This window comes from Canis lupus, chromosome 24 (assembly GCF_011100685.1).
Source record: "Canis lupus familiaris isolate Mischka breed German Shepherd chromosome 24, alternate assembly UU_Cfam_GSD_1.0, whole genome shotgun sequence".
NCBI classification, from domain to species: domain Eukaryota; kingdom Metazoa; phylum Chordata; class Mammalia; order Carnivora; family Canidae; genus Canis; species Canis lupus.
In genome coordinates this window covers 25,499,572-25,527,441 of record NC_049245.1, presented here as the reverse complement: position 1 = coordinate 25,527,441, position 27,870 = coordinate 25,499,572, and the positions used below count along the sequence as shown (strand labels likewise).

The 27,870-nt window shown below is 49.0% G+C and overlaps 1 protein-coding gene and 2 long non-coding RNA genes across 7 annotated transcripts in view; 1 reads left to right on the top strand and 2 right to left on the bottom strand.

Moving 5' to 3' along the window:
• EPB41L1 (erythrocyte membrane protein band 4.1 like 1) overlaps nucleotides 1-27,870 on the bottom strand; it is a 143,818-nt gene that overhangs the window by 84,951 nt on the left and 30,997 nt on the right. The window lies entirely within an intron of this gene.
• On the top strand, nucleotides 1,891-21,605 carry LOC119865664. Of its 2 annotated transcripts, none has more exons than XR_005377803.1 (3): nucleotides 1,891-2,041; nucleotides 10,634-10,981; nucleotides 18,907-21,605. It is a non-coding gene; the product is annotated as an uncharacterized LOC119865664 (long non-coding RNA). The 2 variants fall into 2 exon arrangements; XR_005377802.1 differs by lacking the exon at nucleotides 1,891-2,041 and adding an exon at nucleotides 10,038-10,529.
• On the bottom strand, nucleotides 2,924-10,868 carry LOC111092208. 2 transcript variants are annotated; one of them, XR_005377804.1, is made up of 3 exons: nucleotides 10,796-10,868; nucleotides 10,225-10,314; nucleotides 2,924-3,232 (listed from the first exon to the last, which is right to left on the bottom strand). It is a non-coding gene; the product is annotated as an uncharacterized LOC111092208 (long non-coding RNA). The 2 variants fall into 2 exon arrangements; XR_005377805.1 differs by having other exon boundaries at nucleotides 10,719-10,847.

Here is a 27,870-nt window from a genome sequence, read left to right as displayed (position 1 = left end):
AGAGCATAAGGTACAGAGACGTTGAATCACTATACTGTACACCTGAAACTAATGTCACAATGTCTGTCAACTATACTATAATTTTTTTTAAATCTTAAAAAATGGTAGTGAGGGCGCCTGGGTGGCTCAGTCGGTGCCTGCCTTCAGGTCATGATCCCAGGGTCCCGGGATTGAGTCCTGCATCAGGCTCCCTGCTCAGCAAGGAGTCTGCTTCTCCCTCTATACCCCTCCACTCTGCTCGTAATCTCTTTCTCTCTCGTGCTGTCTCTCTCTCAAATAAATAAATAAGATCTTTTTAAACTGTATATATTTTTTAAAAGTGGTAGTGAATATTCACTATATTCTGTTTGCCTTTTTTCTTTAGCATTTTATTATACTCCTATCACCTAACCCTCACAATGGCTTTCAAAGTGGGTGTTGTTGCATTCATTATGGAGAGGAGAACACTGAAGCCCCGTAAGTATAGCAGCACAACACTTGCCAAAGGTCACGTGGTCAGACAGGATTCAGAACAGGTCTGATTTCCACATAGAAGGAGTTAAATAGAAGAACTGAACAGGATATCCTGAGCCCACATTCTAAGGAGCCATATTCTACAGAGCCCTTCCTTTCAGCTCAGCTCATAGCTGCCATACCCCATCACCTGCCCAGAACCCCACAAAAGCCCATCTAGGGCCATGTGCCCTGCATCTCCACCCCAGCCCATCATTCCCTCCCAGCTCTGGCAGTGGGTCCTTGCTGCCTCCTCAGGTCTCCTAGCAACAAGATGTTGTGCCTTGCACTCTCTCAACCTCTGGGCTCTCCAGCTCAGGCCTGTCTCACTGAGCAGGCAGCAGCTGGCAACTCCTCTCACAGGGGTTATGGCATCCCTGTGTGGCTGGGGGGAGGGTGGGGGGAGGAGATGGAATTGATCTGCGTGGCCCCCACTCTAGGCCTGCTCCCAGCTCCACATTTGGGGCACTGGCTTTGGTTGCACTGTTCTTTTCATGAGCTTCTATCTGCTGACTGGGACATAAAAAAGAAGTGGGATCCTCGGCCTTAAATTCTAGTCAATTCCAGTTCACTTTTGTATTTTTAAAGTACGTACGTGGAATCTTCCCACCAGAGAATTAATATTAAAAATATCAAAATAGAGACATTTGGGTGGCTCAGTCAGTTAAGCGTCAGACTGATTTCAGCTCAGGTCTTGATCTCAGAGTGGTGAGAGTGAGCCCCACATTGGACTCTATGCTCAGCATGTAGTTTGCTTGTCCTTCTCCCTCCCTCTCTGCCCCTTTCCCGCACACATGCTCTTTCTCTCAAATAAATAAAATCCTTTTTTTATAAAAAAAAAATAGCAATAATTAAAGTACTAGCAACAAAGCAGCTACTTTATCTTTACTCGATGCTCTAAACGATCTCTGAGAAGCAGGACCTAGTAGTCCCATTCTACAGATGAGGAAACTGAGATGTAACTTGTCTAAAACCACGTAGCTACTATTAATGGTCTACTGAGGTGGTACTGTGAATGAAGAAGTTTTGCCTCCCACGTTCATTGATAGTTGGGCTATGACTATGTACTGATAATTACCAAAACTGAGCAATGGGTTCATAGAGGTTCACTATACTATTCTCCCCACTTTTCTGCCTGTTTGAAATTTTCCATAATAAAGTTAAAATCAAGAAGAAAGGACAACAGAAAGATGACTGATGAGCGTGTGAATTCTAAGTCTGGCTTGAACTTAGAAAACCCGTAAAATCATCCAAACTTAGAAATATTTTGCTCTGACAGTTTTGAAGGTCAGGAAAAGGCAAGCATACTGGAACCCACTTAGAAGCCTCTCTTTCTCCATCTTTCTATACAATTTTCTGCCTCTGCATTGTTGCTAGGAAACCAGCGAGCCAGGAGAATCCCAGTCTGGGGGGCTGGGCCCTCCGCCTTCCTTCGCTGCCTCTCTGGAGGCTGTGGTGCCCCTGCACCCAGAGCTGACCCCATTGGGCAGTCTCCTGGGGGTTCATGAGCTGTATGCTGGCTGAGATCCCGAAGGCCGCTGGGAGAGAGGTGAGTGTAAATCCAGAGAACAATGATTAAAAAGCAAAGTACGGGCCTCTCTCTGTAGGTCCCCAGCTCAAAAAAACTCCCCAGCAGTCAGAGGGCCTTTAATCAAGTCTCCGGAGAGAGTGAAACACACACAAGGCAGGAGAGTGACCAAGGGAGTGTGAATGAGAGAAACTACTCAACAGAGGCAGGAAGTGTGACAGGTGGGGAGAGGGCGGCCACTGGGAGGCAGTACAGCATAATGGCAGTACAGACTCTGGCAGCAGGGCATCACCGAATCCGGCTCCAAGGCTTCCTATCTGGGAGATGTCTTCACCTCTCTGAGCCTTCATTCCTCAGCTGCAAATGGAGGACAATTCTACTACGATACAGAGCAGACATAAGGATTGAATAAGGCAATACAGGTCAAGTGTGTAAGCACACAATAAATAGTGGCTTAAAAAACTGCTAACCAGGGGCGCCTGGGTGGCTCAGTGGGTTAAGCATCTGACTCTTGATTTCAGCTCAGGTCATGATCTCAGGGTCATGAGATCCAGCCCTATTTTGGGCCCCACACTGAGCACGGAGCTTGCTTGAGATTCTCTCTCTTCCTCTGCTTCTGCCTCTCTCTCTCTCAATTCTTCCTCCCCGCACCCCCCCCCCCGTGCATGCACTCTCTCTCTCTTTCAAATAAATAAATCAATCTTAAAAAAAAAAAAAGCGTTAACCACATGATCCAGCAATTCTGGGATATACCCAAAAGATTTGCAAGCATGGTCTTGAAGAGATACTTGTACATCTGTGCTCATAGCAGCGTTATTCACAACCACCAAGAAGTAGAAGCAACACAAGAATCCAACAACAGATGAATGGATAAACAAAATGTGTCATACACATATGATGGAATATTATTCAGTCTGAAAAAGGAAGGAAATCCTGACACATGCAAGAACGTGGATGGACCTTCGAGACATTATGCTCAGTTAAATAAATAAACCAGACACAAAGAGACACATACTGTTTGATTCCATTTATAGGAGATGCATACAGTAGTCAAATTCACAGAGGCAGAAAGTGAAGTGCTGGTTACCAGGGGCTGGAGAGTTGCTGTTTAATGAGTACAGAGTTTCAGTTTTGCAAGGAAGAAGTTCTGGAGATGGATGTGGTGATGGTTGCCCAACAACATGAATGTACTCAATGCAGCTGAACTGTACACTTAAAAATAGTTAAGATAATAAATTTATGTTATGTGTATTTTACCACAGTAAAAAAATAATAATAATTAAAAAAAGAAAGTACCAGGCATAAAACCCAAAAACAGAGTAAGAGACTAAGAGACAAAGCTGAAGAGATAGGAAGAACTGGAAAAGTATGCAGAAACGGGGTGATCCAAAGAGGAGAAACACACTCCACATGCACACTCTTCCAAAGCCATGGAGCACAAATGGAGGACTTTCCAGCAAGGGCATGCACTTCCAGGGTGCTCAGGGCCTGCTTCCTACCCTGAATTCTGCCCCCAAACAGGGGCTGTTCTCATAATCACTAAGAACAGGCCTATAAGAGAATCTGGCCCCACTCCTCCCCGCTGCCTGGAATCATCGGGGAAAAAGGGAAGGATGGAAGCCCAGAAGGAAGTGAAGAAAGGAATAACAGGTAGAGACAGCAAAGCAGCAGAGCAGCATGTGAAAAGGCCCTGAGGTACGAGCCATGTGTGGGGAGCACTCCAGGGTGGCAGGATGCTCAGGCATGTTGAGGGAAGTAGAAAGGAGAGAGGGGGGCAAATGGGGAAAGGACTTTACTGACCACCACCATGCTAGACACTGTCCCGCATCATCATCTTAGTAATGTTTAAATTCATCCTGACTGGCAGGTATTCATGTCCCCATTTTATGGAGAAAGAAATGAAAATTCAGATAGATAAAGTAACTTGCCCCAGGAAACACAGATGGTAAGCAGACAGTAGGGATTCAAAAACCAGCTAACTCCTAACTCCTGCTTATTTCTTCAGCCCCTGGGAGATTAGTACAAAAGGCCAAGACCATGCGCTCTAGAGTCAGAATCCCAAATCCACACTATCCCTCACTAGCTGTTTGATCTGGAGAAAATTTCTTAACCTTCTGGGTGTCCATTTCCTCAGCTGTTGAGTGGGAATGAACATAGCACCTTTATCATATAGTTTTAAGAGAATTAAATGAATATCATACTGTGAGAAAAGTGCATTGTGCACAGTGAAAACATAAAGTAGCTTTTATTATTCATTATGCTTAGCCTTCTAGGTACTCCCCTACAGGCCCCCACAGGCCAACTTGCCACCACTGCTTGTCCCTGGCTGAGTCGAGTGCAGTCTTTGGAGCAAGGCATAGGCCAGACCCAGATCCCTGAGAGTGCTAAGACCTCAGGCAGGGCAGTAACCTTGCAGGAGCAGCAGGAACATCCTGGAAATGACCTCCTCCATGCTCTGGTTTCAACTCCATGGCCTAAGTAAGTTGTTCTGCAGATGCTCAGTGGGACATGGTCTAAGTAGCCTCCATACTCATGGAGTGACCATAATAGAAACAAGCAGGGCTGCCAAGTTACCTACCTACTGGCCTCCACCATGGGCTGACCCCTGCCCCTCAGCACCTTCTGGGATGAGGTGACCTGCAACACCAGGAAGGCCTTCAGAGACCCTCTAATTCCACCCCTCGTCACACAGATCAAACACCAAGGCTGGAGATAAGTGGGGATCTATTGGGGGTCACACTGTGAACCAGTGGGCAAAGCTAGAACACAACACTGGGCCATCTAACTCCCTGGTCATTCTGGTTTATTTTGCCATTCCTACACTTTGTCATGTTGAACACAAGTCTACATATTCAACTTTCAAGAGGTTTAGTCACTCTTGCCTAACTTATAGTCCCTATAAGCCGAACTCTGGGAGGTTGGCCTTATGGGAAAGGCAAGAACTCCGGGGACAGGCAAACTGCATTCAAATCCCAGCTCCACCACATCTGTTGAATGGCCCTTCATTTGTTTATATAGAACATGGTAGGGATCCCTGGGTGGCGCAGCGGTTTGGCGCCTGCCTTTGGCCCAGGGCGTGATCCTGGAGACCCCGGATCGAATCCTGCGTCGGGCTCCCGGTACATGGAGCCTGCTTCTCCCTCTGCCTATGTCTCTGCCTCTCTCTCTCTCTCTCTGTGTGACTATCATAAATAAATAAAATAAAATAAAATAAAATAAAATAAAATAAAATAAAATAAAATAAAATAAAATAAAATAAAATAAAATAAAATAAAAAAATAAAAAAAAAGAACATGGTAGAAATCAGCAGCTAAGAGGGTAGGTTATAGCATTTCCCAGAGGGTGAGCCACTCTACCAATCACTGTTTCAGTTTCCCCTTCTGTAAAGCCTGCCTCACATAGTCATGAGGACAGAATGAGAAAAATATAAAGGACCTGGTACAGTGCTTTCTATGCTGTAAGCACTCAATAAACAATGTCTATTGCTGGTACTATTATCTCTAATGCCAAGATCAGAGCATGCCGCCAACAGGTAGCCAAAGGTACCTCAGTCTCAAAGCTCAAGCTTTCTCAGCTTCTCTCATGCAATCATGGGGTATTAAAACTGGCAAGGGCCCCATTTTACAGGCAACAGAGTTAAGAGTCAGAGGGAAATGACTTGCTCAAGGTCATGGAGCAAGTTAATGAGTTAAACTAGAACCCAGATCTCTTGACTCTTACTGACTTAAAATTTTTTTAAAGATTATTTATTTATTTATTCATGAGAGACAGAAAGAGAGAGGCAGAGACTTAGGCAGAGGGAGAAGCAGGCTCCTTGGAGGGGGCCCAATGTGGGATTCAATCCCAGACTCCAGGATCATGCCCTGCCGAAGGCAGACGCTTAACTGCTCAGCCACCCAGGTGTCCCTTACTGACTTAATTCTATTATCATGAGCTCTTACTGTCCAGGCAGCTGTGCCTGTGTGTGGATCTGGGGGGAAGAGACCACAGAACTGAGCAACCTTGCCATCATGGTGGACACAGGTCAGAAGTAGGGTGGAGCTCCATGCTGGCAGACAAGGCCAGCTGGGCCAGCCGCCAAAGTAGCACCATAGGCACAGCTCGGGGCCCTCTCATCAGCTACATAATAAAGTAATTATGGGATTAGGGATAAAATTAGTCACTTGTGTAATTAATTTGCTGAGAACCAGAAAAGAAAGGGCCTTTTTGAAGAGTTGTTCCTTGGCCCTTCCCATGAGTATTGCTGCAGAGGCACAGATGAGTGAACATACACACAAACACATATACACACAGCAGTGATGGCGACAGATGAACAGGGCTACTTGGCTTCCTGTGGTAGTTCCTCACCAATCCTAGCCCTGAAGGCAGGGGCTACATTCCATGTTTGCCTCATGGAACACTTCTGTCACAGCATCACAGGGTAGGCTGCCTTCCCTCAGAGCCCTCCATCACAGAGGATCTGGTGATATGGTCTCTTATGCCTCTCTCCAACCACAGCATAATTAGGCCTGGGTTCCCCTGGCTCTTCCTCCATCATAGAGGCTGGTGGTCCAGTTCCAACAGTACGTGGGGGTCCACCAATCCAGAGAGACTCCTGGTATTCATTGGTCACTGTGATAGACAGAATAATGGCCCCCCAACGAGGTCCATGTTCTAATCCCTAGAATCTGTATGTTACCTTGAATGGCAGAAGGGACTTTGCACATGTGATTAGGTTAAGAATTTGAATTTATATTATCCTGAATTATCCAAGTGGTCCCAATTATATCAATCATAAGGTCCTTATAAGTGAAAGAGGGAAGCAGGGGACTAAATGTTATAGAAGGAGGTGTGATGATGGAACCAGAGTTTGGAGTAATGCCATTGCTGGATGGAACCATGAGCCAAGGAATGTGTGGCCTCTAGAAGTGGGAAAGGTCCAGGTACATGGTCTGCCCTAGAGCCTCCAGAAGGAGTGTAGCCGTCAACACCTTGACTTTAGCCCCATGAAGCTCAATCCAGACTTCTGACCTCCAAGACTATAAAGTAATAAATCTGGGTTATTTTAAGACACTAAGCATGTGTCAATTTGTTACAACAGCAGTAGGAAACAAACTAATATAGCCACCTAAGGAGTGACACTTGGAGCCCACCTTTGCCTCCAGGATTGAAGCCCTTGATGAAACTCTCTCCCCAAGGGCCAGCCAGGAGCATTCTTGGGGCCAACATGTACCCTGAATGCACCTCTAGAGATTAGGCTTGTACAGGGGCCCCAAACTCTTACCCAGAGAAATATCTTTGGGGAAACAGCACCCCAGAAGAGGAGATAAAGGGAAATAGTTCTGGAAGGAAAGGGTAAGGTCCCACCTTACAGCTCCACTCCAGGGGCTCGGCCCCTCTAACACATTCTCCAACATAGAGACATCGGCCTCCATAAACCAGATCATCCCCAGGGGTAGGCTGGCAAGCCTGGGTTCTGGCCTCAGCTTGGCCCAAGTCACTAGGTGGCTTCCTCTTTCTGAACCTCACCATTGTCATCACACCTTGTGAGATAGTCACTCTCATCATGCCCATTTTATGGCTGAGGAGATGGACTCAAGCAGCTGCAGAGGGGAGCCTGGTTTGAACCTAGGCTGTCTCACTCCACAGCCCTACCCTGGCTCCCTCTTAGTGTGAACAAGGGTAGACAGAGGATGGTCTGGAGCAGCCCCTCCACACAAGGAACAGGTTCTACAGACCTGAGGGGGTCAAAGCCAGCCTGCCTTTCCAATCTGGAAGTTGGGCTTTAAAGTGGCCCAGCAGCTGGGCAAGATTTACTGAGAGCCTACATGGTATCCACAGCACTTGATCTTGGATTCCCTCCCTGGCATCCCACCCTAACAGGCATCATCTAAAATACAGAACAAGCACTTCATGCAATGCTCATTGCAGTGTGTGATTCATAAGAGCAAAGACTGGAAACAATCTGAATGACCGGTAACAGGAAAAAGGGTGAATTGATTTTGTATCTGATGGAACTCTCTGGAATGACACAGAAGGCTGCTTTGCATATACCACTATGTGAAACTTGCAGAACAGCCCCAAAGATGCCCCAGGGAGGACTATGGCTACCTAAGAAAAGGGCAAAGGGAAAAAGTGGGAAGGAAACACACCAGACTCCCGACCATACTAAGGCATCATTTTTTCCCTCTTCTTGTTTTTAAACATCTCCGTGTTGTTACTTTCATTATTTAAAAAAGAAAGTCTTATTTAAAAAAAAAAAAAAAACAATAGTAGGGGCACCTGGGTGGCTCAGTGGTTGAGTGCTGCCTTTGGCTCAGGTCATGATCCTGGGGTCCTGGGATCGAGTCCCACATCAGGCTCCCCACAGGGATTCTGCTTCTCCTTCTGCCTGTGTCTCTGCTTCTCTCTCTGTGTCTCTCATGAATAAATAAATTTTTAAAATCTTTTTAAAAAAAGAAAAGAAAACAGTAATCATGATGAAGCCCTGAGGAACCCACACCTGAGACACTGAGGAGAAAAAGGGAGGACAGGAGAACAAGAGCTGGCCAGATAGACAGTGGCAAAGCTGGAAAGAAGGGTGTGGTGTTGTGGAGATGGAAGAAAGTGAAGGAGAGGGGATTCCTGGGGTCAGCATGGCCTGGGAGGCGCCGATGCCCAATGCTGGCCTCCCTGCCCCCAACTGCATTCACAACACAAGCCAGGAGCCAAGAAGGCTCTTGTCACTGATCCCCCTACGCTCCTCACTGAGGTGTCTCTGAGTGCTCCTACCATGACCAGCGTCCTCAGGGGCAGCATTTCCAAAGCAAATCAAGCACCAAGAGAAGCAATGGTGTGCCAAACCCATGGCCATCCACTCCCATCCTAGCCAAGCAGAGCAGAGGAGGCCTCACATAGAAGAATCTGGTCAGGATTTTCCTGATCCGTAACCACTCACCAATTCTACCAACAGTGTTTCTACAGGAACCCACATCTCTCTCTCTCTCTCTCTCTCTCTCTCACACACACACACACACACACACACACACATCACACATATACATATTTGCTCCTTGGGACCTTCCTCAGCTTCTCTGACTCATCTGTTGCTTCCTGGATATAAGCAGACACAGAAGCATACCTGAGTCACATACCTGTTCACACATCTTCCCACCCCCACACATACCCCACCAGCTTGCTTCCTTCTCTTGAAAACCCCATTCCTCCCTCTCTCCACCTACTTCATCATGGACCTCAGGTCAACCAGAGCACAGAAGGGAAGGTCCCCCAGCAATTCACATCTGGCTTCACTGTGCCATCCCTGCCTCCCTCCACATGCATGGCAGGCAGTGGCCAAGTCTGGGTTGCTGCTTCTAGAGCCCAGAGGTGGAGGGAGGCTGGGTTACAGAGCTAACAGCTAAACCAGGATCTGAGGGCCAATGACCTAAGAAGCCACCTCTGACCCTCAATCTAGTGAGCCAACAAGGAGGAGGGCTGAGTCACTACCAGATGTCCCCCATTACACCCCCATTCTAAGGCAACTGGCATCCCTGCCTTCTGCCCACAGCCCAAATGTATGGGCCATCCTCCCAGGCAGCCTGTGGTAATGAGCATGGCTGGGCCAAGACAAGGCCAGTATCAATTAGGCCACCCCCTTTCCTGCTAGTGAGCTCAGCCTCTTTACTTTGCTCTGATTTCAGCTCATCTGAAAAATCCTCATTTGAGGTCCCTGGAGGATCTTAAAAGTGTTATTCAAACATTAGCTCTGACACATGGCCTCCCCCACTCAGACATCACCCGCCCCAGGCAACACTTTTTTCTTCCTGCTTTTTGGCACTGCCAGGAATGAGCAGCTTCTGTGGTCTGCCATGTGGCACCACAGGTCCTGCCACTTCAAGCCCTCCAATCCTGACCTGCCCCGGCTCCCTGCCATTTTCAAGGGAGAAACAGGGGAAGGGGTCTTGGTGCGTCCTGTATGGCAGACATGTGATTTTGTTCAATGTCTGTAACAACTCCCTGAGGTGGCATTATGATTCATGTGCCACAGATGCCAAAACTGAAGCTGGGCAGCCCTGCCAAGGTCACATAGCCAACACGTGGCTGAGGCAGGCCCAGAACCCAGGACTACTGAGCTCCAGGGCTCTCCCGATGGCCCTGCCCACCCAGCCTGCCCTGTTCTGCACACTGCCCAGCCGCTCCCTGAGAAGAGATGGGGTATCCATCACTGGCTATCCCTAACCTATTACCCTGAGCCTGAGTCCAGGTGGAAGGAGCAACACAGGAGGCGCTGAAGGATTTGGGACCTCTAAGGAGAAGGTTGAGAGAACACAAAGTTCCTAGGAAGGAAAACAAACAAAACACAACAATGTGAAGAGCTATTTGCAACTCCCTTATTCTGACACGTGTCTAATATGAGCACCCACAAGAGGCGGCATCGTCAGGGGCTAGATGGGAGGACAAAAGGTCAAAAAGAAGAGTTTGTGGGCTGCGTGGTCAGAGAATTCAGAATGGGAAGGACCAGAGGTTCAGCCCAATGCCTTTGTTTTTACAGGTAGGGAAACAGAGGCCCAGGGAGGGGAAGGGGCCCATCTAAGGCCAAGAGTGAGTCTGTGGCGTGCTAGGATTCAGATGCAGATCTTCTGACTCTTGCCTTAGCTTTCTAGGACCTAAAGAATGAAGAGCCTGGAGCAGACGCTCCCTGGGATACATGAATGAGCGAATGAACAAGAGGACCCATCACCTCTACAGCTGAGCGAGCAGAGCACAGAAACCTATGTGGTGCTTCCATGGGAACCCCAGCTTGCTCTGGTTTCTCACCCCATGAAAGTGGAGGCAGGAGGAAGGCCCTTCCATTCACCAAAGCTGAAGCTCCAACCAGGAACCAATCACAGCCCTGGAAGGAGGCAGAAACTTTGGTTCCCATGGCAACGCAGACAAAGGCCTCTCAACACAGCTATCAGCTGGAGTAGGGATGTGGACTGCTTTCCACCCCATCCAGATAAGGTTCCCCTCTCCTTTTCTCATTAAGGAAGGAGTCAACCCAACTGTTCTGTTCTTACCCCCAATCTCCAGTGGCGTCTCTAGGCCCAGCTCAGATTGGAAGGGTGGAGACGGATAGGCTTCTGAGTTGGGGACTTCAGACGGTAGTTGAGTCTTGCCCAGTCGTGACTTTCTACCTTTCTACTGCCACCAGGTGTGTGCCTCCGAGCTGGGATAGGGGGTGCCTATGTGCATGTGCGTCAGTTCATGGCCCACACTCTCCTCTGAGAGGCAGTGCCAGCTGCAAAGCCACAGAACAGCCTGGAGCAGGCACCTGGCCCAGGCCCAGCTCTGACATTAATTCACAACTGGACCCAAGCAGGTCTCCTCTGCCTTCTCCTGGGTCTCAATTTCCCCATCTATAAAGTGCAAGACCTAAGACCTATAGTTCTCTGGAATGACAGCCCCCAGTCCTCACTCACCAAAAAAAATAATGGGGAGAGGTAACAAGTCAGAGCTTACCTTTTGAAAGGTCACCTAGCCCTGGTCAAGGGACCTGGAATACACAACCTGTCCCACTAACTGGAATTGTCTCTTTCCACCTACTTTGAAGAAAATGAAGAAAATCACAAGAAAAGTGATGAGCCCTGGAAAAGAGCTTCCAAATATCCCCAGCCTTGGTCACCTACAGGCCCAGCCGCCCCATCCCTCACCCAGGCCCTAGCCCCACAGGGAGGAAGTGTATACAGTGTTTGAGCAAGCTCTCTTGTCACTAAGGGAGGGGTCACTCACTCAGAGATTTCAGAAACATTTCCCATACAGAGTCAGAAGGAAAAAAGAAATTTCTCAGGAAGTTTCACAAGTCCAAAAAAGTCAAAGTATTGACATCAAAACCCACACAGAAAAAAAAAAAAAAAAACAAAAAAAAAAACACAGGTTCGCCATGCTTTCAGCTCTGTAATCCCTCAGTCACCCTATGGAGAAACCCTGCAGCCATCCAGGACGGGGCAGCCTTCCCTCACCTCCCACCCCCACCTCCATCAGGCCCTGTCCCCTGGTCCGGCCCCTTGTCTCCAGGGCTACTTGCCTGAGTTTCTCAGTGCCTGCCACAGCCCGTCCACTGGTCTCCGGCCTCCGGCCTTGCCCCTTCAACCCCTCCTCCCACTGCCAGAAATCAGATCACTTCATTCCCAACCTGACACCCTGCAGTGGCTCTCATGGTCCCCCAGATAAAATTCCAGCTCCTGGCCCAATATACAAATGCTCAGGGGCGGGGCCCGCCTCAGCTCCACTTTCCTCTCCTGACATCCCAACAGGGACAGTGAATTCCAGGCCCTCCGGGGCACCCTCCTATTTCATGTCTCTGCACCTTTTTCTGTGCGCTGGTGATTCCTGCTACCTCAAATACCCTTTCTGAAGCCCCCACTGCAGACTGAAGATAACCTCTCTCTTTACTGAGTGCTCAGTACGTGCTAAGCCCTATGCATTCACTACTTCATTTCTGTCCCTAAGGCCTTAGGAGGTGGGCTCTGAATGCAGCCTGTTTACATCTGGAGAAACAAAATGAGATGTGTGGATGGGCAAGGAAGAAGTCACATGGTTGATAAAAGGAGGAGCCAGGATAGAAATCCAAGCATCTGACACCCCAGGCACCCCCCGCCCCAGGGACAGTACAATGATGAGCAATGTTGAATCAAAAACCACAGCATGTTCCCAACAGCACTGCTTCTGCTTCCATATGGGCCTTTGGGAATAGTTTGCCTCAGAGAGTGCTTCCAGAGAGGCCCCAGCCTGGTCCCTGAGTATGCCCCCAACCCAGCACTCCCTGCCACCACCACACAGCATGAGCTCTGCAAGCACACCCAGTGTCTGAGCTCACACGGCAGAAGTATAGCTCTCTAGTTACACTTAATGACCCAGCAAGGACTCCCTGCAACGTCTTTTAGGAAGTCTAAACTCGGCCTAGCATCAGGGACCGCCAGGACCTGGTACCAGTTCATCTTCTCAACCTTGCCCACATGCATATGTGCTCTAGCCACAACACACTGGGGGGTATTCACCTTCATTCAGCATGTTGGTTCATACTAAAGCCTGCTATTTATTGAGCACCTACTAAGGGCCATGCAGTAAGCCAGGTGCTCAACTAGCACTCTTGTGTCTCTACAACTCATTCATTCACTCATCCAACAAATCCTTCCTGAATATCTACTATGTGCTATATAATGCAGAGTTAAGAGTGAACATGACATTGAAAATAAAAGACAAATGGTTACAAATTGTGCTCAGTGTAAGGAGGAGCCAAGAGGCAAAGGCAGAGAGTAGTACAGGGGGGCAGGGGAGAGAGGTGTCTAAGAAAGCTGACTTGTAAAGGAGAAGGACCTAAGGCTGCCAAGAGCCATGGAAAGAGAATTCTAAGCAGAAGGAAAAGCAGGTATAAAGGTCCTGAGGTAGGGAAGAATTTGTTAAACAGAGAGAAGACTCCTGCAGCTGAACTAAATGAGCAGTGGGGACCTACATGACTAGAGGGGGAGGCAGGGACCAGCTTATTCAGGGCCCTGCAGGCCATGGTAAGGAGCTGAGTTTATTCTAAGAGCAGGGGAAAGACACTGAGTGACAAGGTCTGATTTGTGTTTTACAAACATCACTTTGGCTGCCACTTGGAAAGGAGACTGGGGAATATAAATAATGCATGTAACTTATGCAAAGTAACTGGCATTGTGCTGGTTCAATAAATGTGAATTCCCTTTCCTTCTCTCTCCACCCTATCCCAGGCTGGAAATGTCCTCTTTAGCTTCTATTCCTTCTTCTGATCTATATACATTGTCAGAATTTGAATTTTCTGAGGACATATGATCTAGATACTTTTTACTGTCAGATGCAGTCCAGCAAGATGAATTTGCCTGGTGTCATACAGTGGGGCTGTGGTGGTGGAAGGCAGAGGGCCTGCTCTTTCCCCCTGAACCAGACCCTAAGTTGATCTGAAGGTCAGGAGGAAGCAGAGGCAGCAAATGCTGAGGCTTCGCCCTGAGTTCTTGTTCTCCCCACCTTATCATGGAGCCGCTCAGAAAGCCTGGTTCTCAGGCAATTCCAGGCTCAGAATAAGGGGAAGGGGGCTTGAACCAGCTCCACCTCTAGGTACCTCTCTTTCTGCTTAAGCCAGACAAGCGCAGACCAGAAAGCCCTTCTAATGGAGCCTGGATACTTGTGAGGATGTTAGCTGATCCCATCACCACTCCCAGGAAGCAAGCAAGGGTCATGGCCCTCATCTTACCCGTTCAGAACCTGAGGAGTCGGGTGTACTCTAACTTGCCCAGGGATGGAGACAAAACGGTAGAGCAGAGCTTTAAAGGGAATCATAGTATGTGGCTACATGAGGATTGAAGAGCCCAAAGCCCCATTGTACAGATGGAGACACTGAGGTCCAGTAAGGGATTGGCCCATGGTCACATGCTGAGGAGGAGTTCCAAGCTTCTGCTTTCCAGCTCCTCATGCGTGTCCCTGAGAAAGGTGGGAAAGAGGACAGAGGGGACAGTGGGGGGTCAAGAACAGGGCAGCTCAGCCTCCTCTGGCTTGTGCCCTGCCCGAGCTCCCACATTTCCCACAGCTCATGGGTGTGGCAAAACCTGCCAAACCAGTCCCCATGCCAGGGCCAAGTGGCAGAGCCCAGAGCTTCAGGGCTTTGGGTGGGTAGGCTACAGACACCAAGATGGGGGGGGGCAGGGAGGATGAGGACAGACTCCTCCTCAGTCTGCCAGCTGGGCCACACGGGCACTGCTCCAGGGCCAGGATGGGTGCTCACAGCTGAAGCACTCTGTCACCTAGCATCAGGCACAGCCAGGACTCACCAGGCCTCCTATCCCCAACAGGCACGAGGACTGCCCTCTGTTTCCCTTCCTCCTCTGGAAACTCAACATGTCAGTTGTCAGTGCCACCAGGGAAGAGGTCCTGGAATTTATCTGAGAAACACAGCAGGAGGCAGGGAAATGTGATAAAAGTGATATCGCAGCTACCAAGATGGAGTCCTGCCACCCTATGACTTGCCAGGTACACACAGGCTCTACCCTTTGTCCTCCCCAAAGGCAATGACCCAAATCTAGCTGAGTCCAGGATGCGACCATGGGGACTGGGGATCAGGACAGCTGTGTTCTCACATAGTTCTGTGATGCCCAGTGTAGACCCAGGAAAACCTGTCTTTCTCGGGCTTTAGTTTCACCAGCCTTCCTGTGGAGGTGCTAGGTCAGCTCCGTGGTTTCAGGAGACTTTGAGGTTTTCTCTCACCCCATCTCACACTTCCTTCTGCCCAAAGGAAAGCCTAAGAGTGCACACCCAACAGCGTGCCCAGCCCCTACTAGTCAGGGCTGGCCTCTGTGTCAGGGGCTGCCTTGCTGGGGAGGCTAGGCCCACAGGACAATGAGCAAATTCTCAGGTCAAACTGAGTGGGAGCTGATGCTACCAACTTTTTCCAGGTGCTCAGAGACCCATTCAGAAACCATTCCTGAGGCCTGCAAGATCCAGGAACCAACGCTAGGGCAGAAAGCGATCCTGGCATCAGCCTAGGCTCCTGTGAGCATGGGACACATGAGCCAGGCAGGTGCTCCAAAATGTCAGAGACTATTCTCAAATCTCAACTAATCCCCTCCTTTGGTAGCTAGGGAAGAAAAGTCCCAGAGAGAGGCAGGGACAGCTCTAAGGTCACACAGCAAGGCACAGCAGAGGAGGAACCACTAACTAGAACCGACTCCCAGCCCAGGCCACCTCCCACAGCAGAGGCGTTTTTCCAAATTCAAAATCATGCACCCCACATGCTCACCACCCCTTAGGAGCTGCCAGAGACTGGTAAGAAGTCTGCTGTTCAACACCGAACATGCGTTTGTCTGCTGTGCTCACCTCTGCACCCTGGCACGTGCAGGGTCTGGCAGGAACTCAGTGACAACTAGGTGATTAAATCAAGACTCATTGGAGGGATGATTGGAGGTATCACCTACCTTGAGGCCCAAGCACCGGGGTGGGGGTGGGGGGAGCAGGACATGGTCGAGAGAAAGGATGAATCTGGCTTTTCAGGGCTCAGGATGCAGACAGGCCATACAGAAAAGGCAGGGACGCTGTTGGCACAGAGCTCTAGAAATCCTAGGCCCAAAGGTGAGAAACAAGTTGTACACCACTCACACCACGGCACCTCAAGGCCTGTGTATGTATGTTTCTGTGACTTGACAAGGCCCCTGAGCCTGTCCCTCTGTCATTTATTCCATCAGTCACCCATTCTACAAAAGTTCTGGCACAACCATCAGGGTGAGTAATAATTGCCACCACCACCCCCCCACTCCACTTCCCTGTCAGGGCTGCCAGGCCCAAAGGCTGAACTCCCTACACCTCTGGCCAGGAGCTGGGCTCCCTGGAGAGCCAAGCTGAAGTTGTGGCAAGCCACTTGCTCTGTAAGACCCACGACTGCGTTTGTCAAACGAAGATGGCCACTGCCTTCCTGCCTCCACTCAGAAGTGCTCTGAAGGCTACATACAAGTGGTGGATGTGAACGTGCTTTGTAAACTGTAAAGTGCCAAAACAATAGATTATTAGTAACAATAACACTGCCATCACCAGCCTCCCTGGCCCCACAGAATCCCAATCTCTAAATGGCAACTACCAGCATCACTATAGTTATCAAGGACACAGTAACACCCACCAGCTATGAAGCACTCAACTGTGTGCCAGGCTTGGTGCTATCCACATGGCCTGCATGCTCTCGTCTGAGTTCCGTGACCTCCTAAGCAAGCACCATTGCTGTTTCCATTTTACAGATGATAAGACTGAAGCCTAGAGAAATGAAGCATATCATTCGAATTCACACAGGAGGTGGCAGCGCGGGGGTCTGCCCTCAAGTGTGTCTGAGTCTGGAGCTCGAGCTCCTTTCGGCTTCATCCCATTCCACTGCCTGTGTGAGAGCACGTCACCCTTGTAAAAGCGACTCCCCATCTGCCAAAGCCTGCCATGGCCCCGAAGGGATGTGGTCACGTCACTGACCTTTGTAGCAGTAACCCTGAAGGTAGATAGGACCGGCTAATTTTGTTGTCTCTGTTTGACAAATGAGGCAAATGAGCCCCCAGGAAAACTTGGCAACCACACGACTTAACTCATTGGCTACCGAATACCAAAAATACAAAGGACTGTAGAGAAAGGATCCTGACAGGGAAACTGAGAAAGGGATGTGCCCGGGTCATTTGTTCAGATCTTTCCTGAGACCTTCTCAGGAACACACATAGGATGAAAGCAGCATATGATATTCTAGTTTTGTTTGTTTAAGATTTTATTTATTTATTCATGAGAGACACACAGAGAGAGGCAGAGACACAGGCAGAGGGAGAAGCAGGCTCCCTGCGGGGAGCCCGATGCGGGACTCGATCCCAGGACCCCGGGATCACGACCTGAGCCAAAGGCAGACGCTCAGCCACTGAGCCACCCAGGTGCCCCTGCTACTCTAATTTTAAAATGCTATCCCTACACCAAGTGCTGTCCTAGTCTGAGTCTTCGTTTCCCCAGGCACAAAATGAGAAACTAACCTTGGTCAGCAACAAGTTCTAGAGGCCAACACGGCTCCTGTGAGGCCCATGAGGCCAGTCTCAGAGCCTCTGCTCCCTGCCACCCCCCAACTCTATTCACAGAGTTGTGCAGCTATCACCACTATCCAATTGCAGAATCCCAGTTATTCTTACCAAGTACTGAGCTGCAGCCCCCAGTGTTCCTTAGGAACCCAGGGCTCTCCTTGGTTTGGGCCAGACAGCACTTTTCTAGGAAAGCCCAGGGCGCCCCTAGCACAAATTTCTCTGGGGGCAGAAATAGAGCAGTAAGTAAACATTTAGTGGATGCTGTGTTTCACTTGGTGAAACAAAGTTGTGGGTTTGCTGGGAAAGGGGCCCAACACATCCACCCAGTCCAAGCTTTTCCCCTTACCCCCACTTCCCTCACTAGCTGTCCTGAATGCAACCATTGTGCTGACCCTGGCCTCAGTTTCCCCATCCCCTCCCTGAGCAGCAGGCTGAAACACATGCTTCCAACATCCCACAGAGTGGGGGGTCCTCCCCAACAAATGGCAAATCTCATCCACCTTGTGGGAAGAAAAAGGCCAGCCTGTTAGGTCAGCCAAGACTGGCCAGAGCAGTAGGTTAAGACTGGTTGGTGAGCTCTCAGATCCAGAACTGATGAGTAGAACTTTATTCCACAGGCCTTAGGAAGCTTGGAAGGCTTGAACTGGAGTCATAACCCCCACATACCAGGCTGAACCAAAGATGGAGTGTCAGCAGCTGTCCTAACAGCCATCGGCACTGGGCAATGAGAGATCAGGATTCCCAGACATTGGCTTCTCTCTTCTAGCCCCACTCTGCCTCTCATTAGTTGTGTGGCCTTGGAGAAGTCACTTAACTTCTCTGAGCCTCCACTAACCCTCCCACAAAAGGGATAATTATACCTTTGATACCTTACCTCTCAGGATTACGGGGGAAATAATCTGATGAGATGAAAAGCCCTTTGTAGGAAAAATATAAGGGACTTTGATTCTAGTCCAGGGTGAGCCAGGTGGTAAGGGCTGGGAGGATGAAAAACCCTCCAATGAAAGAACTCCTCTGCCCTTCCCTACCTCTTTTCCCTCCATAGAAATGCTGGAAGCCCTCCAAGAAGGGTTGGAAAAATCCAGAGATCCCAGAGAAAACAAGGGTCACAGAAGGAATGCTGGACATCTGGGTCTTGTCTGGACAATACTTGCGAAGCCTGGGCCCCCCAGAGACAACCCCTCTAGCTCTCAGGCAGCAAGCCACAGGGGAAGGATCTGTATCCACACGGGATGGGATGGAGGCTGGGGAGCCTCTAGGGTAGGCAGAGTAAGCAATGGGGAGGCAGGAGGGATGGGGGGAGGAGGCTGTTCTCCTGCTGAGTCTCCCACACTTTCTCCCCTCCTACAGGAGACAATGGCAGAGACACCTTCATGTGACAACTGCACTTTCACCGAACCTCAGCTTCCTCATGTGTAACGAGGGTGATGCACAGAGTCCAGCTGGATAAATGTGACTGCCATTCTTCCAACCTTTGAAACCAAGGAGGCTCCCAGAGCCAACAACACACTCTTTCCCCAGTTGTTAGTTGCTTGAAGAAAAATCTGAGGGCACTTCCAGGACAGAGCCCAGGCTCTGAGGGCACTGGGCACTACCTGCTTTCTGCCAAGGGGGAGGAGACTAGCTGAGCATGGGCAGGAGGAACGGGGCTGCTCTGTAGGTTGGAGGTGCGGGCTCTAGCCTGCTGCCTGGGGATGAGATGGGCAATCCCACCATCTGCTGAGGCTGATAGAAGCCATCCTGCTTCCTTGAGCTCTGTGCTGTTTGGAGGAGAGGCTGAGCCCTGGGCAGTGGAGTACAGTGGGCACCTTCCCCACCCTCTGCCACCAGGAGGGAGTGAACAAAGGATGAACACCTGTTAGTGCCCAAGTAGGAGAGAAGGTAAAGGTACTGAGCTCCTGTGCACAGCTGGAGATAATCAAACCTCTTCATGTCTCTGAAAAGAAGAGTATGGAAGGGGGAGGGCTCCCTCTCTGAAGCCTGAAAGACAGCTGGCCACCCTCCTCCCCTCGCTCTAGCTCTGGTCAAACTGAACTGCTCCTGCTTCACCCATCCATGCCTCTCCTCTGGCAGCTCCCTCCTCCCGGAGAGACTTCCCAGCCACATCCAACCCCTCAAGGCCTAGGTAAAATGTCCCCTCTTCCAGGAAGCACATTTTGACTGCCATGCCCAGGCTGCTCCCCTTCCCCTGAACTCTCCCTCTGAGCATCAGGTGTACCTTTCCTGTCCCTCACCAGTGGCAATTTGTACTGTTGACTACATCACAGCCACACCTCCACAGGTGTATTTCCTCTCTGGGGGACACAGATGATGGTATTGGCTCCTAGCACAGGCTTTGGAGCTAGGCAGGCCTGAACTCAAACACCAGGTTTTGCCATTTATTAGACATCTGCCCGTGGGAAAGTCACTTATCTGTCTGTGCCTCAGTCTTTTCTGGAAAATGGGCGCAATAATAGTACCTACCCCATAGGGTTGTTGTTGCAATTAAATGAAATAACGCACACTACGGATTCAGCACAGAGTCTAGCACCAAGCAAGAGCTTAATAATGGAACTTTTTTGCTCCACTGACCTTTCAGGAGGCTCGCAGATGATTGTTCTGTACATCTGCCACAGAGCCACGAGCTGGATGGATGGATGGATACATGGATTTCTACGGAGGCAGATCTGCAAAGAGCATACGGAAGCCCTTTCCCCCAGGCTGAACAGTGGAACCTGGGAGGGGCTGCCTCTGCAGGTCACGAGCTCCACGTTGCAGAGCAGCATGCCAGCAGATATGGGATGGCCACTCGAACTGCTGACCAGAGGCAACAAATGTGGTCGTAGAAATGGGCTCCTGGCCTCTTCTCATTCAGCATGTGACCTCGGCCTCTCATTAACTGTGCCTCGGTTCCCCATCCATACAATCGGGATGGTAACAGTACCCACCTAAGAGACATGGATGGGTACAATTTAGTGAGGATTAAATTAAATAATACCTATAAGGCAATAGAACATACTCAGCACGGGGAGAGTAATTCAATAAATATGACCTGTTATTATCATCATTGATATTTGCATTACGATCACTGAAGAGAAGAGTTAGAGCCCCTTGCGGGCCTATGAACTGTTCACTGTCTTATAACCCAGGACTCCACTAATATCCTAGGGTACTCTCATGGCTCTGTGTGCCCGGCAGGCTTCACTCCCCTTCTGGTTACAGCCCAGCCCCCTCATTAGCTACATAGATAGTAGACAAATGACCAAGGCATGGCCACTCAGAATGTCCCTATCCCCAAGCAACAATGACTGTCCCAGTTAAAGTCCTTCCCTTGGATTGATACATAGATCCTAAAAGAAAAAATAGTTCCTTTTTTCTGTTTGGGTTGCTAAGCTGGACAGATAGTTCCTAATAAGAGCAGGAAGGAGACACAGCAGTGGTAAGAGAGAGATGGAGAGTCCACTTGACTCCTCATCCTTCAATTCCATGAACTGCTCCAGGATTTGTTAGAGTCCTTTTCTGGTTTAACCCACTTTGAGTTGAGTTTTTGTCACTTTATTTATGAAAAACCATGCCTAATTGTACAGGCCCTGATCTGTGTAAGGTGTAGGCTTACCTTAGGCTTAGGTGTGGGCAGGGCAGGACAGAAGGAAGTATTATAATTGCTGCTGGACAGTCTGGCATAATCTCTATCATCTGGGCTGCAAGGGACTGTCTACAAAGCATGTTCTCAAGAATCATCCTGATCCAGTGGTCTTTAAACATTGCTTCCTGGAGCCTTGAGAATCTACAGAGGGAATCTGCACCTCTCAAAATACTCACGGAACAAGGGCTGTAAGGAGGGCAGCAAGATTCTGGGTAAACTGCCACTAATTCAACCACAACAGTTTTGCTACAAAAACTATGTATTGGGATTCTGCTACCCCAAATGATTGGAAATACGCTATTCTAACTGACTATCAGAAGAGCACTAAGGAGCCAGGGCTGATGTGTCCATCCGCATTGTTCAGAAGAGAAATGAGACCCAGTTCTGGACATGCACATGATTCCCAGTGTTTCAGGTTCCCTGTGAAAATCTATTGCTTCTCACATTTTCTGTCTCCTCCAGTAAACCGATGGTGCTTAATACCTAGAGTCTCATCTTTCTTGGCTCTAACCCCTACAGAGCTGCCTACTTCTGAACCTGGCTCCTTAGGGGGCTTCCAGAAGCTTGAGGAACTTGGAGAATAAATGTGAGCCAACTTCCACCTCCCTGTACCATGCCCACACGCCCCCTCACACACCACATGCACACATACACACTTAGTTCCCCCTCTTCCTACCCATTTGCCCAAATGTCAGGGAAACACCAGCAGGCCCCCTCCTGGGAACTCCTAATCCACCTCCTCTATCCTGGCTAGGCTGTGGCTGTGGACAGAGGATTCCTTGTTCCCAGTGCTTCCTGACCAGAGGGCCCATGTGCTGGCAGGAAAAAACCAAATCATTCCTTTTAACTAGAGCTAAAGCCACCCCTTACCCCCACCACCCCCAGAGCAACAGGCTCCCAGCTCTGCTTGGCATTTACTCTACCTGCCCCAGCTGGCTCCATCCTGCCTCATCCCCATAACCCCTGCTCCCTAGACACACACACACACACACGTACACACACAGGCATGCACACACACAGCCGCACATACACACAGCCGTGCACACACACAGGCATGTGTGCACACACACACATGCACAGAGTCCCTTGGGGTACAGAGGTACCTCCAATCTAGTCAAAAATAAAACCCAGAGGATTCTGGAAAGACAACATCACAAACCTGGGCACCACAGTTGGGCCTTACTAATAACCCACAATGACATTTGCATATTATTTCACAATTTCCCAATCAGTATAACTTAATTGGCTTGGCTCATTCTGCCCTCACCCTGTCAGAGCCACAGAACCTCCCAGCTGTAAAAGGGTTTTGACACACCCCATGCTGGTGGTTTGCAAATCATCTTGTGCAGAGCCACGGAAGGGTTCCCTGTCATTATCTGGAGGCTGCTGGGGGGGCTGAAGAATCAGCTAGTTAGAGTCCCTCACACCTACCCCAGCTTCAACAGCACTGCAACCCCTCTGGCTATTTTGTACATTGAGATTCTTTGAGGTTCATTTGGAAAGGGGATTTTCCTGCTGGATGGTGTGAAAACAACTCATTTACTCCGACCCCACCTTCCCCCACTCCCTGCCCCGACAGTATATAGATATGATCCTGAGACTAACGCAAAGAACGGAAGCCACCCACAGTCACTCAGTAGTCAGTGGCAGAATCAGAATGAAACACTCTCTCCTGAACCTAGGGTACACCGGGGAGTGGTCAAGCAAAATAAAACAAGGCAGCTCTGCAGGGTCAGCAGATCCAATTTCCAGGTCCAAAGCCATCATCACCAGCCACAGTGGCACAGACAAGAGATATAGGCAAAGCACACTGTCTAAGGCAGATGTGCTCAATGAACATGCATTTTAATCCCTACCTCAAAATAAGCCCAAACCAGAGAGGACCCTCAACACTGCCCTGCTTTTGAAACCTGCCAGAAATCTGTGGCCTAGACAAACCTTCATGCCTCCCGGCTGTAAGACATATCAAAATAGAGAGCCCGAGGGCCCAGAAGGCCCACTGTTCCAACCCAAGCACTGGAAGGAGAACTAGGCTGTGCCCATGGACCACTCACCCCTCCTCCATCCATACCAGCTCCCCGCTGGAGGGAAAGAACAGCTATCAGCCACCTGCAAGGCGGAAACCGTGTGAGCTCCTCTGGAGCCAACCAGAGTTTGCAGCCGGGCAAGGAGCTGGAAACCGAGAGGCTACCATTTAGCTGCCTGAGGAAACTTAGGGAAGTTGCTGAACCTGTTAAACAGAAAGGCCCGTATGACTCCACAGCAAAGCAAAAGAGAAAGGAACACTTTTGAAGCTGGAGCCTCCGGGGAGGTGGGGGGGGGGGGGGGCCCGCTGAGGGAAAGAGTTCCATCTGAATTCTAAGAGCAGTGGGGAATCACTGATGCGCAGGGTAGAGAACAGACGGGAAATGGGCAAGAGGAGCTCTTTTTTTTTTTTAAGATTTTTTTTTAAGATTTTGTTTATTTATTCATGAGAGACACAGAGAGAGAGAGAGAGAGAGGCAGAGACACAGGCAGAGGGAGAAGCAGGCTCCATGCAGGGAACCCGATGTGGGACTCAATCTCAGGTCTCCAGGATCACACCCCGGACTGAAGGCAGCACTAAACCGCTGAGCCACCCGGGCTGCCCAAGAGGAGCTCTTGACATACATATTAGGGGTTCCCAGGGCCCAGCCCAGGGGTGGTCATGGTAGAGCTAGAGAGAAGTAGATGGATTCGAGAGATCCTTAACAGGTGGTACCTGAAAGATTCGGTGAGGGACTGGATATGGGGGGATAAGGGAAGGCAGAGGCCTGCCGACCCCTCAGACACCGCCTTCCGGGTCAGTCTCGGTGGTCTCCAGCACCCAGGGAAAAAAAACATACCCATTGCTCTCTCAATCAGGCCTCTCCCTGCCTCGGTTTCCCCACCTGTAAAATAAATACGGTTGGACTCCATGGTCCCCATGTTCCTTCTAGCCTTAACATTCCGTTCGGGTTTAATTTGCTCATGGACAATTTAAGGCTTAACTTCAGCTCCAGCCTTGTATGCAACGGGGCAGGAGTATTGGGAGGAGAAACCTCAGGTCCCCTGGATTCAGGACGGTACATCTCCAGGTGGGACAAGATGCCTCCACTTCACATGAAACCCAAGAATCAGGTAAAGAGGAAAGTCACTTGGACTGAGGGTGGGCTAGCAGGAGCAAAAGCTGCGAGCCCCACTGCCTGCTCTCTGACTTGGCATGGGCCTCAGGACACTGTCACTCCAGCTATGACATCAGTCACCCAGTGGCTGACACCCTGCTTCCCCATCCACTGTTCTCCAGCCCCCAGGGGTTAACCAGAGGAGGCCAGGTATAGTGAGCCTGCCTAGGGAGATGTGCAGACAGTGGGTAGAGGTTTGGGAGTCACACAGACCTGGTTTGAATTCCAGCTCCACCTTTCTCTCTCTCATTCTGAGGCCTGGGGCAAGTCACTGCACTGCTCTTAGGCTTGGTCTCCTCATGTGGGAAATGGGAGTAACAGTGCTTGCTTCCAGGGCTGACAGGATGATTCAGTGAGATGGGACGTGAGAGGCTCAGCACAATGCCTTATAACAACGATCACGGAGGCAGCAGATGGAAACTGAGACCCAGAAAGTGAAATGACTCACTGGAGACCCTTATAGCAAACCAGTGCAGGGGTGAGACCCAGAGCCCACATTTGAAACCTAATGGTTTCCTGCTTCTCAGATGAGGAAGTTGAGATTCAGATATTACAAGTGACTTGACCAAGGCCATAGAGAGAATTAATGGTAGAAGAGGGATTTGAACTCAGGCTTCCTTGATGAAAAAGCCGATGGTCTTCCCTGTGGATATTTAGAAAGTATGTGTGTATAGAGATGCTTCAGATTTCAGGGACCTAAAAACCTGGAACAGAGACAAATGTAAATTTGGGCAGATGGAGAGGCAGGCAGTGAGGCTACCTTGAGAGGAAACTGGAAGGAGCTGGTGAAACAAAAGCCTCTTTCTCAAAGGCCCTCTCCGGGGGATTGGGCAGGAGAGGAGGGGGCTGACGAGCAGAGCCATCATCCTGCCAGGGCTGAGCTGAGGGCTGGATCTAAACAAACAGAAACGGATCCAGTTTGGCCACCAACTTGCTGTGTGATCCTAGGCAAGTCACACACACATATACATACTCAGTTCTGTTTCTTCAACTCAAGAATGAGATGGTTATTCTGAATACTGTTGAGATCACCACTTATAAGAGACTAATAATAACCATTCTTCACAAGCTCTAGACTCCTGACCAGTCCCTACTCCTACAACCCCAAAAGGTGGCCTCTTAACACTAGCTCCAATACCACAATAGGGCTGGGAAGCCCTGCTTTTGGGCCCTGGTCATATAGTCATGTCACTTCCCCTCAACAGGCCTTGGCATTCTCATCTGTAAAATGGGCACATATCTTTGCCTGATCACTTACAAAAGATCCAAGGACCTACCTCAAAGACAAGAAATCCCCTGACGGCAATCCTTACCCCAGTCCTCATCCTGAATCCACAGCCAAGCTCTTATAACCTCTCCTTTCCAACTGGCCCATGTCCCCTTTGGACAAATAGAACAAGAGAATTCAAGCTGATGGATACAACAGCAGTAGCAACGACCCCACACACACACACACACACACACACAACTAGTAGTAGTAGTAGTAGCAACCACCACCACTGCCAATATCGGACTACTGACACATGCCAGGCACTGTGCTAAGTCCTGCACTTGGGTTCTATCTCACGTAATCCCCTCAATCAGTGAGGAAAATCTCACTACTAATCTAAATTGACAGATGATAGACTAAAGTTCAGCAAAGTGAAGTGACTTGACTACCAAGGTCACACACAGAGCAAGTGAGTGGCGTGGCCACCCAGACGCAGGCTTTTCATTTGACCTCAAAAGTCTTCATCTTATCCTTGAGGTGGCAGGGTTATCCAGGGTAACATTCCACCACAGAGCATGGCCCAGATCTAGGCGGTGGGGGAAGGTGGGCAGTGAAGAATATCTAATCTCCAATTGCCACACACAGCCACCCCAAATAATTAGTCTTTATAGTCTTGTATTATTATTTAAATATGCCCAATTCAACTCTCTGGCTAGAGCAGCACTGTCCAATAGAAACATAATGCAAGTAATATATGTAATTTGAAATTTTCAGTAGTGGGGCACCTGAGTGGCTCAGTTGGTTAAGCATTTGACTATTGATTTTGGCTCAGGTCATGATCTCGGGGTTGTGGGATCAAGTCCCACAGTTGGCTCCATGCTGGGTGTGGCGCCTGCTTGGGATTCTCTCTCTCCTTCACTCTCCTTCTCTCTTTAAAAAAAAAAAAAGGAATAAAAGTTTTAGTAGCTACATTTTAGAAAGTACAAAGGAATGGATAAAATTAAATTTTAAAAAAGACTATTTATTTTATTTTTTTGAGAGAGAGAGCCAGCACACAGCACAGGCAAGTGCAAGGGGGGCAGGGAGCAGAGAGGGAGGGAGAGAGACAAGCAGATCCTGCATTGAGCACAGAGCCTATGCAGGGCTTGACCTTAGGACCCTGAGATCATGACCTGAGCCAAAATCAAGAGTCAGACACTCAATTGGTTGAGCCACCCAGGCACCTCTGAAATTAATTTTTAAAGTATATTTACTTAACTCAATATATTCAACATGTAATCAATATACAAAATATTAAGATATTTTACATTCTTTTTTTTTTTCCATACTAAGTCATGCCCAAATCTGGCATGTTACATTTAGAGCACCTCCCAATTCTGACGCTAAATTTTTAGTGGATATTTAGATCCTTTTAGCCCTTACAACTTGAAAGTATATTCAAGAATCTAATAATCTAATCTATGTAGAAGTTTGTGGGGTTTTTTTTTTTAAGATTTTCTTTTTATTTATTCATGAGAGGCACAGAGTGAGAGGCAGAGACATAGGCAGAGGGAGAGGCAGGCTCCTTGCAGGGAGCCCAATGCGGAACTTGATCCCAGGACCCCAGGATCATGACCTGAGCCAAAGGCAGATGCTCAACCACTGAGCCACCCAGGTGCCCCTATGTAGAATTTTTTTGATAACCAAATGCAATATTCTTTTTAAGTTTTAAATGAATTCAAATAAGATTAAAAATTCGGTTCCTCAGAGCACTAGCCATATTTCTTTTTTTTTTTTTTTTTTACTAGCCATATTTCAAATGCTCAATAGCCACATGTGGCTAAGTAGCTACCATATGTGCTGTACTTCTAGACCATCAAGTCCTAGAAGGCAGGGCCAGTGGCCTCCATGGCCCAGGCAAGAGCTAGGCCTCCCAAAGTACAATTAAGTCTGTAAATAATGATATCTACTCATTCAGTGAATCCCTACTGAGCCTAATATTAATATCTACCTCTGGTTCCTGTTACATTCACAGTGATGGTGACAAAGGCACGGAGAGTACCCACTGTTCAGAGAATGAGTGTAGTTTAGAGAGGTGGGCTACCTGCCAAGGTCACCCAGCTTTGACCCCAGGCTTGTCTGACTTGGAAGCCTGAGCTCTGTCCCTAAAGCTTGACAGGAGTTGGGTCTGGGGCTCAGTTTTCCAGAGAAAGAAATACGCCTTTGCTACTATTCTCCCAAACTCCTCCTTCCCTAGTCTAGCAGCAGCAGGAGAGCAGGAGAAAGGCATGGCAGGGACTGTATACAGTAGTGGTCTC